Genomic DNA, 10,631 nt, shown 5'->3' with positions numbered 1-10,631 from the left:
TTCCCTCTCCCTCCCCATTCCCTCTCCCTCACCAATCCCTCCCTCACCATTCCCTCCCTCCCCATTCCCTCTCTCCCCATTCCCTCTTTCTCCCAATTCCGTCTCTCCCCATTCCCTCCCTCCCCATTCTCTCTCTACCCCATTCCCTCCCCATTCCCTCTCTCCCCATTCCCTCCCTCCCCATTCCCTCTCTCCCCCATTCCCTCCTTCTCCCCATTCTGTCTCTCCCCAGTCCCTCCCTTCCCCATTCCCTTTCTCTCCATTACCTCTCTCTCCCCAGTCCCTCTCCCTCCCCAATCCCTCCCTCCCCATTCCTCGTCTCCCCTATTCCCCCTCTCTCCTCATTCTCTCTCTCTCCCATTCCCTACTTCTCCCCAGCCCCTCCCTTCCCCATTCCCTCTCTCCCCATTCCTTCTCCCCATTCCCTCCCCCCATTCCCTCCTTCTCCCCATTCCCTCCTTCTCCCCATTCCCTCTCTCTCCCCATTCCCTCTCCCTCCCCATTCCCTCTCTCTCCCCATTCCCCCTCTCTCTCCCCATTCCCTCTCTCTCCCCATTCCCTCTCTCTCCCCATTCCCTCTCCCTCCCCAATCCCTCCCTTCCCATTCCCCCCTCCCTTCCCATTCCCCCCTCCCTTCCCATTCCCCCCTCCCCATTCCTCGCCTCCTCTATTCCCTCTCTCTCCTCATTCCCTCTCTCTCCCATTCCCTACTTCTCCCCAGCCCCTCCCTTCCCCATTCCCTCTCCCCCATTCCCTCCTTCTCCCAATTCCCTCTCTCCCCCATTCCGTCTCTCCCCATTCCTTCTCTCCCCATTCCCTCTCCCCACATTCCCTCCTTCTCCCCATTCCCTCTTTCTCCCCATTCCCTCTCTCCCCATTCCGTCTCTCCCCATTCCCTCCTTTTATCCATTCCCTCCTTCTCCCCATTCCCTCTCTCCCCCATTCCGTCTCTTCCCATTCCCTCCTTTTACCCATTCCCTCTCTCCCCATTCCCCCTCTCCCCATTCCCTCTCCCTCCCCATTCCGTCTCCGCATTCCCTCCTTCTCCCCATTCCCTCCTTCTACCAATTCCGTCTCTCCCCATTCCCTCCCTCCCCATTCCCTCCCTACCCATTCCCTCTCTCCCCCATTCCCTCCCCATTCCCTCTCTCCCCATTCCCTCCTTCTCCCCATTCCGTCTCTCCCCCATTCCCCCATTCCCTCTCTCTCCCCAGTCCCTCTCCCTCCCCATTCCATCTCCACCATTCCCTCCTTCTCCCCATTCCCTCTCTCCCCATTCCCTCCTTCTCCCCATTCCCTCCTTCTTCCCATTCCCTCTCTCCCATTCACTCTCCCCCATTCCCTCTCTTCCCATTCCCTCCTTTTACCCTTTCCCTCTCTCCCCATTCCCTCTCTCTCCTCTGTCCCTCTACCTCCCCACTCCCTCTCTACCCCATTCCCTCCCTCCCCATTCCATCTCCGCCATTCCCTCTCTCTCCCCATTCCCTCTCTCTCTCCTCTGTCCCTCTACCTCCCCACTCCCTCTCTATCCCATTCCCTCCCTCCCCATTCCCTCCCTCCCCATTCCCTCCCTCCCCATTCCATCTCCTCCATTCCCTCTCTCTCCCCATTCCCTCTCTCTCCCCATTCCCTCCCTCTCTCTCTCCCCATTCCCTCCCTCTCTCTCTCTCCCCATTCCCTCCCTCTCTCTCTCCCCATTCCCTCCCTCTCTCCCCCCATTCCCTCCCTCTCTCTCCCCGTTCCCTCCCTCTCTCTCTCCATTCCCTCCCTCTCTCTCCCCATTCCCTCCCTCTCTCTCTCCATTCCCTCCCTCTCTCTTTCCCCATTCCCTCCCTCTCTCTCTCCCCATTCCCTCCCTCTCTCTCCCCATTCCCTCCCTCTCTCTCCCCATTCCCTCTCTCCCTACCTTTCACTCCCTCTGCCTCCCTCTTCCTCTCTCCGCCTGTCCAGCTCCTCTCTCTCCTCGGGACTCTGTTAACCCGTCTTTGGGCCATTGGATCCCCCACATCCCCGCAGCCGCTCCCCACGGGCAGGATAACGGGAAGATGAGGGAGTGCAGTGAAGCTCGGGGAGTCGAAGGAGGGAATGGGGAAGGAGCATCGCCCCCCCCCCCCCCCCCGGTCCGGGCTGCCGGAGGGAGCGGTTCGGTGGAGCAATGCAGAACGGCGAAGCCCGCCACAGTTGAATAGTTCGTAGACCAACGCTTGCACCGCCGCGCGGGCTGGGGGCTGGAGCCTCCGAGGAGTGCGGACGCTAACGATTTGGGAAAGGTTTCAGAGGAGTTTGCCCTCGCCAAAAGGTGAAGCCCGTCCCGCACAGGTCCCCAGCGCTACACAATCCCCGAGCCATCCCAGTCCCACAACATTGAAACCCTGTCTCACCCAGAGCCTTGAGGTAGCTATCCAAATTCTCCTGCTGCACCAGGGAGTAGACTCCAGTGTAGTTCTGAGGCATCTCCACTCGTTTTCTGATTTTCTCTGTCTCTATCTCTCTATGTCTCTGTCTCTCTCGGTGTCTTGCTCTGTCTTTATCTTTCTGTCTCTCTCTATATCACTCTCTGTCACTCTCTGTCTTTCCCTGTCTCTCACTATGTCTCTCTCTTTCTATTTCTGTCTCGCTCTCTGTCACTTGCCCAAAATGTTGAAATATCTTAACTCATAACCACAAATCCAAAGTTAAACCCACCCCTTTTCTCTCTGACCATACTCCCACTCACCATTCTTCTCTCTGTTCATCTGCCTGTCTGTGTCGGTCTCACTCATTCCATCTTTCTCCCTCTTCCTCTCTCCTTCACACTCTTTTCTGTGTCTCTCTCTCCCTCTATGTCACTTTCAGTCTCTCTATCTCTCTCCATTTCATTATCTGTCTCCCTCATTCTCTCTGTCATGCTCTCTCTGTGACTCTCTCTTTGTCGCTTTCTGTCTCACTCACTCCGTCTCTCTGTCTGTTTCTCTGTCTCTGGCTCTCTGTTTCTTGCTCTCTCTATCTCCCGTTTCTCTGTCTCCCACTCTCTCTGTCTCTCAGTCTCTGTCTCTCATTCTGTCTGTCTCTCTCGCTCTCTGGGCCACTTCACACGAGGCACGAATCCCGCACGCCAGAGAGATCATGGGAGAGTCAGAAATCGGGAACCACACCAAGCGCCGATCGGTTTCCGTTCTAACCAGCCCGCTCCCGTTGGCGAGATCAGAATCCCCTTGGGACATGACAAGAAACCAATAGAGGAGATGTACGAGGCAAGTTTTTTACACAGAGGGTAGTGGGTGCCTGGAACTCGCTGCCGGAGGATGTGGTGGAAGCAGGGACGATAGTGACATTTAAGGGACATCTTGACAATTACATGAATAGGATGGAAATAGAGGGATACAGACCCCGGAATTGTAGAAGATTTTAGTTTAGACGGGCAGCATGGTCGGCACGGGCTTGGAGGGCTTTGTTCTTTGTTCTTTGTTCTTTTAATAATCAGCAGTTCAGACCAATCTCCACCCTATTAAAAGGAAGGAGCCCCTGTATTTTGGCCTTCCGTAATCTAACCGCTCCCCAGCGAGCGGTCACATAGGTGCCGATTAGTGCTGGTCCACACAAATGTGGACCAGGGCTCACAGCACCTAAGGGTTTTCTGGGCCATCGGATGCCTGGGTCGTCAGGGATACGGCAGGGTGGCCCCCTGACCCTCCCTCTGGAACATGAGCACCTTGGCACTGCCAGGCTGACACCTTGACACTGACACCCAGGCACTGCCAAGGTGCCTGGGTGGCAATGCAAAGCCGGTAGGAACTCTCCCAGGGTGCCTGGGTGGCACTGCTTGGGAAACAGTGCCAAGGGTCAGGGCCTGAGGAGGGCTATGCCCACTTAGAGATTGGGGTACCCTTTCAAAATGGCGATCCGATCTCCGAAGTGCTGATCTGGCCAGCAAGTTCACCTCCCCAGTGATGAAAACATTTCTAAATGTGGGCTTGACTGGGGAGACACTCCCAGGGACCAAAAAAGTGACAAAGTGTTTTCCAATAATCACACCCTGTCCTTTTCTGTCTGCCTGCCTCTCTCTCTCTCTGCCTGTGTCTCTCTCTCTTTCTCTGTCCCCCTTTCAGAGAACATTACAGCGCAGTACAGGCCCTTCGGCCCTCGATGTTGCGCCAACCTGTGAAACCCCTCTAAAGCCCATCTACACTATTCCCTTATCATCAATATGCCTATCCAATGACCATTGAAATGCCCTTAATGTTGGCGAGTCCACTACTGTTGCAGGCAGGGCATTCCACGCCCTTACTACTCTCTGAGTAAAGAACCTACCTCTGACATCTCCTATATCTATCCCCCCTCAATTTAGAGCTATGTCCCCTCGTGCTAGCCACCTCCATCCGAGGAAAAAGGCTCTCACTGTCCACACTGTTTCTTTCTGTCTCAGAATGTCTCTCTTTCTCTCTCTCTCTAACTTTCATTCTCTCCCTGTCTCCCTCTCTCTCACACACACTCTCGCCCTATCGTTTCCTTTTCTGTATCTCTCTCTCTCTCCATCTCTTATTTTCAGACAGAGGTTAGGTGAGAAAGCAGCTTTCGCTCCAGTCATTCTGGCTCTCGTCCACTTCCTCAATATCTCGTAGAACTCGAGGCTCTCGTCCACTTCCTCAATATCTCGTTGAACTCGAGGTTTCCTCAATTTTGGCACACTTAGAGAGGAAATTATCCACAGTGCACAGAAGGGAAACAAGACAGTAAAAATGGGGAAATGGGAATACTGGTCCAAAGGGTTCTTTCCAACTGGGAGATTTGAGGAGATGGTCACTATAGTCAGCATTAGTGGAGGAGAGATATTGAAGACATTAAACTTAAATCCCGTCCAACAAACCATCCAAGACAAACTCCCATTCAGAGACACCTGGCCCCACTGAAGCCAGCAACAGGAGTCCAGATAGGTTAAAGACACTGTGGCGAGCCTCACTGCTCTTGAGGCAAATACGTTGGAGAAATATCATTGAATATTGCAAGTTCTGGGGCGTGAGGCTGCGCAGAGGTAGGGAGAGTTGTGACAGGGACTGAAGGAGGTTATAGAGGTAGGGGTGTAGGGCTGGAGGAGATAACAAAGACAATGAGATTTGTGGAGGGCAGGAGGAGATTACAGAGGTTGGAAGGCGGCTGGATAAATTACAGAGATAAGGAGGGTTGGGAGGCAGCAGTATGAGGTTACAGAGACAGGGAGGGTTGCGAGGGGGCTGGAGCAGGTTATAGAGATCATAATAATAATCGCTTATTGTCACAAGTAGGCTTCAAAGAAGTTACTGTGAAAAGCCCCGAGGGAGGGTTGTGAGGGGCCTGGAGGAGGTTACTGAGATGGGGGGGATTGTGAGGGGTCTGCAGGAAGTTACTGATACAGGGAGTGTTGTCGGGCTGGACGTTGCAGAGATAGGGAGGGTTGTGTGGGGTCTGGAGGAGGTTACTGAGATGGGGAGGATTGTGAGGGGGGCTGGAGGAGGTCACAGAGATACGGAGGGGTTTAGGGTCTGGAGGAGGTAACAGGTAGGGAGGGTTGCAGAGGGCAGGAGGAGGTTATGGAGCTAGGAAATGTTGTAGAGGCTGGAGGAGGTTAGAGATAAGGAGGATTGTAGGGGATAGAGGAGTTATAAACATAGGAAGGGCTCAAAGGAGCTGGTGATTTCAGGTACGGAGGGTTGTAGGGACTAGAGGTTAAAGAGTTGGGAGTGTCAGCTGTTTTGGAGGACGTTACAGAGATAGGCAGGGTGTAGCGGACGGAGGAGGTTACAGAGATAGGGAGGGTGTAGGGGCTGGAGGAGGTTACAGAGATAGGGAGGGGTGTAGGGGACTGGAGGAGGTTATAGGGATAGGGAGGGGTATAATGGGCTTGGAGGCGGTTACAGAGATAGGGAGGGTTGGAGGTGGTTACAGAGATAGAGAGGGTATAAGGGCCGGAGGAGGTTACAGAGATAGGGGTGTGGAGGGCTGGAGGAGGTTACAGAGATACAGAGGGGTATTGGGATTGGAGGAGGTTACAGAGATAGGGAGGGTTGGAGGCTGTTACAGAGATAGGGAGGGTATAGCAGTTGGAGGAGGTTACAGAGATAGGGAAGTGTGGAGGGCTGGAGGAGGTTACAGAGATAGGGAGGGGTATAGGGGTTGGAGGTGGTTACAGAGATAGGGGTATAGGGGCTGGAGGAGGTTACAGAGATAGGGAGGGGTATAGGGGTTGGAGGAGGTTACAGAGATAGGGAGGGGTAGAGGGGTTGGAGGAGGTTACAGAGATAGGGAGGGTTGGAGGCAGTTACAGAGATAGGGAAATGTGGAGGGCTGGAGGAGGTTACAGAGATAGGGAGGGGTATAGGGGTTGGAGGCGGTTTTAGAGAGATAGGGAGGGTTGGAGGCGGTTACAGAGATAAAGAGGGTTGGAGGCAGTTTTAGAGAGATAGGGAGGGTTGGAGGCGGTTACAGAGATAGGGAGGGTTGGAGGCGGTTACAGAGATAGGGAGGGTTGGAGGCGGTTACAGAGATAAGGAGGGTTGGAGGCGGTTACAGAGATAGGGAGGGTTGGAGGCGGTTACAGAGATAGGGAGGGTTGGATGCGGTTACAGAGATAGGGAGGGTTGGAGACGGTTACAGAGATATGGAGGGTTGGAGGAGGTTACAGAGATAGGGAGGGTTGGAGGCGGTTACAGAGATAGGGAGGGTTGGAGGCTGGTTACAGAGATAGGGAGGGTTGGAGGCGGTTACAGAGATAGGGAGGGTTGGAGGCGGTTACAGAGATAGGGAGGGTTGGAGGCGGTTTTAGAGAGATAAGGAGGGTTGGAGGAGTTACAGAGATAGGGAGGGTTGGAGGTGGTTACAGAGATAGGGAGGGTATAAGGGCCAGAGGAGGTTACAGAGATAGGGATGTGGAGGGCTGGAGGAGGTTACAGAGATACGGAGGGGTATTGGGGCTGGAGGAGGGTACAGAGATAGGGAGGGTTGGAGGCTGTTACAGAGATAGGGAGGGTATAGCAGGTGGAGGAGGTTACAGAGATAGGGAAGTGTGGAGGGCTGGAGGAGGTTACAGTAGATAGGGAGGGGTATAGGGGCTGGAGGAGGTTACAGAGATAGGGAGGGGTATAGGGGTTGGAGGAGGTTACAGAGATAGGGAGGGGTAGAGGGGTTGGAGGACGTTACAGAGATAGGGAGGGTTGGAGGCAGTTACAGAGATAGGGAAGTGTGGAGGGCTGGAGGAGGTTACAGAGATAGGGAGGGGTATAGGGGTTGGAGGCGGTTTTAGAGAGATAGGGAGGGTTGGAGGCGGTTACAGAGATAGGGAGGGTTGGAGGCGGTTACAGAGATAGGGAGGGTTGGAGGCGGTTACAGAGATAGAGAGGGTATAAGGGCCGGAGGAGGTTACAGAGATAGGGGTGTGGAGGGCTGGAGGAGGTTACAGAGATACGGAGGGGTATTGGGGTTGGAGGAGGTTACAGAGATAGGGAGGGTTGGAGGCTGTTACAGAGATAGGGCGGGTATAGCAGTTGGAGGAGGTTACAGAGATAGGGAAGTGTGGAGGGCTGGAGGAGGTTACAGAGATAGGGAGGGGTATAGGGGTTGGAGGAGGTTACAGAGATACGGAGGGGTATTGGGGTTGGAGGAGGTTACAGAGATAGGGAGGGTTGGAGGCTGTTACAGAGATAGGGAGGGTATAGCAGTTGGAGGAGGTTACAGAGATAGGGAAGTGTGGAGGGCTGGAGGAGGTTACAGAGATAGGGAGGGGTATAGGGGTTGGAGGAGGTTACAGAGATACGGAGGGGTATTGGGGTTGGAGGAGGTTACAGAGATAGGGAGGGTTGGAGGCTGTTACAGAGATAGGGAGGGTATAGCAGTTGGAGGAGGTTACAGAGATAGGGAAGTGTGGAGGGCTGGAGGAGGTTACAGAGATAGGGAGGGGTATAGGGGTTGGAGGTGGTTACAGAGATAGGGGTATAGGGGCTGGAGGAGGTTACAGAGATAGGGAGGGGTATAGGGGTTGGAGGAGGTTACAGAGATAAAGAGGGTTGGAGGCAGTTTTAGAGAGATAGGGAGGGTTGGAGGCGGTTACAGAGATAGGGAGGGTTGGAGGCGGTTACAGAGATAGGGAGGGTTGGAGGCGGTTACAGAGATAGGGAGGGTTGGATGCGGTTACAGAGATAGGGAGGGTTGGAGACGGTTACAGAGATATGGAGGGTTGGAGGAAGTTACAGAGATAGGGAGGGTTGGAGGCGGTTACAGAGATAGGGAGGGTTGGAGGCTGGTTACAGAGATAGGGAGGGTTGGAGGCGGTTACAGAGATAGGGAGGGTTGGAGGCGGTTACAGAGATAGGGAGGGTTGGAGGCGGTTTTAGAGAGATAAGGAGGGTTGGAGGCGTTACAGAGACAGGGAGGGTTGGAGGTGGTTACAGAGATAGGGAGGGTATAAGGGCCAGAGGAGGTTACAGAGATAGGGATGTGGCGGGCTGGAGGAGGTTACAGAGATACGGAGGGGTATTGGGGTTGGAGGAGGGTACAGAGATAGGGAGGGTTGGAGGCTGTTACAGAGATAGGGAGGGTATAGCAGGTGGAGGAGGTTACAGAGATAGGGAAGTGTGGAGGGCTGGAGGAGATTACAGTAGATAGGGAGGGGTATAGGGGTTGGAGGTGGTTCCAGAGATAGGGGTATAGGGGCTGGAGGAGGTTACAGAGATAGGGAGGGGTATAGGGGTTGGAGGAGGTTACAGAGATAGGGAGGGGTAGAGGGGTTGGAGGAGGTTACAGAGATAGGGAGGGTTGGAGGCAGTTACAGAGATAGGGAAGTGTGGAGGGCTGGAGGAGGTTACAGAGATAGGGAGGGGTATAGGGGTTGGAGGCGGTTTTAGAGAGATAGGGAGGGTTGGAGGCGGTTACAGAGATAGGGAGGGTTGGAGGCGGTTACAGAGATAGGGAGGGTTGGAGGCTGTTACAGAGATAGGGAGGGTATAGCAGTTGGAGGAGGTTACAGAGATAGGGAAGTGTGGAGGGCTGGAGGAGGTCACAGAGATAGGGATGGGGTATAGGGGTTGGAGGAGGTTACAGAGATAGGGAGGGGTAGAGGGGTTGGAGGAGGTTACAGAGATAGGGAGGGTTGGAGGCAGTTACAGAGATAGGGAAGTGTGGAGGGCTGGAGGAGGTTACAGAGATAGGGAGGGGTATAGGGGTTGGAGGCGGTTTTAGAGAGATAGGGAGGGTTGGAGGCGGTTACAGAGATAGGGAGGGTTGGAGGCGGTTACAGAGATAGGGAGGGTTGGAGGCGGTTACAGAGATAGCGAGGGTATAAGGGCCGGAGGAGGTTACAGAGATAGGGGTGTGGAGGGCTGGAGGAGGTTACAGAGATACGGAGGGGTATTGGGGTTGGAGGAGGTTACAGAGATAGGGAGGGTTGGAGGCTGTTACAGAGATAGGGAGAGTATAGCAGTTGGAGGAGGTTACAGAGATAGGGAAGTGTGGAGGGCTGGAGGAGGTTACAGAGATAGGGAGGGGTATAGGGGTTGGAGGTGGTTACAGAGATAGGGGTATAGGGGCTGGAGGAGGTTACAGAGAAAGGGAGGGGTATAGGGGTTGGAGGAGGTTACAGAGATAAAGAGGGTTGGAGGCAGTTTTAGAGAGATAGGGAGGGTTGGAGGCGGTTACAGAGATAGGGAGGGTTGGAGGCGGTTACAGAGATAGGGAGGGTTGGAGGCGGTTACAGAGATAGGGAGGGTTGGATGCGGTTACAGAGATAGGGAGGGTTGGAGACGGTTACAGAGATATGGAGGGTTGGAGGAGGTTACAGAGATAGGGAGGGTTGGAGGCGGTTACAGAGATAGGGAGGGTTGGAGGCTGGTTACAGAGATAGGGAGGGTTGGAGGCGGTTACAGAGATAGGGAGGGTTGGAGGCGGTTACAGAGATAGGGAGGGTTGGAGGCGATTTTAGAGAGATAAGGAGGGTTGGAGGCTGTTACAGAGATAGGGAGGGTATAGCAGTTGGAGGAGGTTACAGAGATAGGGAAGTGTGGAGGGCTGGAGGAGGTTACAGAAATAGGGAGGGGTATAGGGGTTGGAGGAGGTTACAGAGATACGGAGGGGTATTGGGGTTGGAGGAGGTTACAGAGATAGGGAGGGTTGGAGGCTGTTACAGAGATAGGGAGGGTATAGCAGTTGGAGGAGGTTACAGAGATAGGGAAGTGTGGAGGGCTGGAGGAGGTTACAGAGATAGGGAGGGGTATAGGGGTTGGAGGTGGTTACAGAGATAGGGGTATAGGGGCTGGAGGAGGTTACAGAGATAGAGAGGGGTATAGGGGTTGGAGGAGGTTACAGAGATAGGGAGGGGTTGAGGGGTTGGAGGAGGTTAGAGAGATAGGGAGGGTTGGAGGCAGTTACAGAGATAGGGAAATGTGGAGGGCTGGAGGAGGTTACAGAGATAGGGAGGGGTATAGGGGTTGGAGGCGGTTTTAGAGAGATAGGGAGGGTTGGAGGCGGTTACAGAGATAAAGAGGGTTGGAGGCAGTTTTAGAGAGATAGAACATAGAACATAGAACAGTACAGCACAGAACAGGCCCTTCGGCCCTCAATGTAGTGCCGAGCCATGATCACCCTACTCAAACCCACGTATCCACCCTATACCCGTAACCCAACAACCC

At 54.2% G+C, this 10,631-nt stretch overlaps 1 long non-coding RNA gene across 2 annotated transcripts in view; it reads right to left on the bottom strand.

Annotated features, from left to right (window-relative positions):
• Positions 1 to 2,740, bottom strand: part of LOC119951071 — a 7,427-nt gene extending 4,687 nt beyond the window's left edge. Inside the window, exon 1 of one of the 2 annotated variants that reach the window (XR_005457486.1) lies at positions 2,717 to 2,740. This is a non-coding gene — a long non-coding RNA (uncharacterized LOC119951071). Of the gene's footprint in view, positions 1 to 2,381; positions 2,661 to 2,716 lie in introns of those variants that run through there. The other variant, XR_005457485.1, reaches the window with a different exon arrangement.
• Between the last annotated feature and the right edge of the window lie 7,891 nt (positions 2,741 to 10,631).

This window comes from Scyliorhinus canicula, chromosome 16 (assembly GCF_902713615.1).
Source record: "Scyliorhinus canicula chromosome 16, sScyCan1.1, whole genome shotgun sequence".
Classification (NCBI taxonomy): Eukaryota; Metazoa; Chordata; class Chondrichthyes; order Carcharhiniformes; family Scyliorhinidae; genus Scyliorhinus; species Scyliorhinus canicula.
Note: the sequence above shows the minus strand (reverse complement) of the source record. Positions and strands in the feature narration are given on the sequence as shown.